The sequence below is a fragment of the Antrostomus carolinensis genome, unplaced genomic scaffold (assembly GCF_000700745.2).
Source record: "Antrostomus carolinensis isolate BGI_N321 unplaced genomic scaffold, ASM70074v2 scaffold30541, whole genome shotgun sequence".
NCBI lineage: Eukaryota > Metazoa > Chordata > Aves > Caprimulgiformes > Caprimulgidae > Antrostomus > Antrostomus carolinensis.
The window spans coordinates 2,839-4,396 of NW_010293967.1; positions in this window are offsets into that span (position 1 = coordinate 2,839).

The following is a 1,558-nucleotide window of genomic DNA, read 5'->3' on the forward strand; positions in this document are numbered from 1 at the left end:
ATCTGTCACGTTACCTGGAATGACCCTGCTCCCATTCAAATATTTGGTGTTACCATGCCCACCCCACCCATGTAGTCATGCCTCCCCAGGCACACCCAGCCCCTCCGGCTCCCCAGGAGCCTCGGCCACAGTTCCAACCCTCGGACACGGAGCTGCCCCCAGGACGCACGCCTGCCTCCACCCAGGAGCACAGGATGGCAGACAGCCTCCAGTGTCACCAAGGATGGATGTTTGGCTCTGGAAAACACCCATCTCGTGGGCATGTAGGTGCTCCCCCCTCACTCCCAGCTCAGGAGCAGGCACGGCGTGCAGATGGGTCCGTGGGCACCATCCTTGCATTGCCCTGCAGTGCCACGAACCTGCAGAGCAACTTGCTGCTGGCACCAAAAACAGATTCAAAGCATCCATGGGCAAATTCAGGGCAGGAAAATGCTTTGAGACTGGTTGCACGAATCCACCTCCTCTGATGGCCCCGAGCTGTTTGTCTGCAGGAGCATCCTGAGAGGGAGCATGGGCTGCTGGTCGTGTCCTGCATCCCCAGCCTCACATCGTCCCCACTCCCTCCCAGCTCCTTGGGGACCAGGCACTGCCCTGTGCCCCCCACTGATTCCCATTCACCCTCCCTCTCCCCCACACATGTGCAGAGACAGCTGGGAAACAGCACGATCCTGTTAAAGCCACCGTAAAACTAAATCAGAAGAGCCAAATAAAATATTTAACAAGCAAATAAAAGTCCAACCAGAGCCTGGCCATGCTCTACAAGAAGACCTCCTCTGTGACAGTGGGTTTCCCAGCCCTTTTTCCCACCGAGGACCTCAGTAAATGTCAGCTGTTTGCATCAGGTCAAGATAGGGGTCAAGAGCTCCCGAAGGGCAGGTCCTGGCTTACAGAGCCACCCTCCTCCCAAGACAAATAGCTGCACCCGGAGCAAGCCACAAGGCCAAGATAAGCTGGAACAACTGCTACCACCACCCAAAAAATCAGCGCTGGTGCGAAGTGGGGTGGCTGGTGGCAGAGGAGAGCAGAGTGAGAGGGCAGAGCTGAACTCATCACACTGGGGTGTAGGGGAGAGCCCCAGGAGCATCCCCAGACAAATACATGGCAGAGAGGGACCAGCATCAGCTGGAAGCAGCTCCGGACCAACCTCCTGGTGATGCCACACACGAATCCAGGCTGTGGGACCAAAACCCAGGCAGGAGCAGACAGCAGGGTGTGGGGGTGCCCCACAGCAGCCAAGGCTCTGTGCCTTCCTGCTCAGCTGCCAGGGCAAATCCCTGCTGGCCCCCAAGCCTGGGGGCTCAGGAGGGCTCGAGGTGCCCCTGCCCCTGGCAGCAGGCAGCAGACCCCTGTCCCTGGCAGCAGGCAGCAGACGGGTAAGGGGCCATGGCTGCACCCTGTCCTCCTCTTCTTCTGCAGCCCTTGGCCATTCTGGGGTCAGAGGACCAGCCCAAGGGCACACAGCTCCCAGCCCCACAAGTGGTCCCCAGAAGCAAGGGGGACACAGAGGTCCCAGCATCCCACTGCCTGGGGACTGTGGCAGGAGCTCTGCATCCCCCAG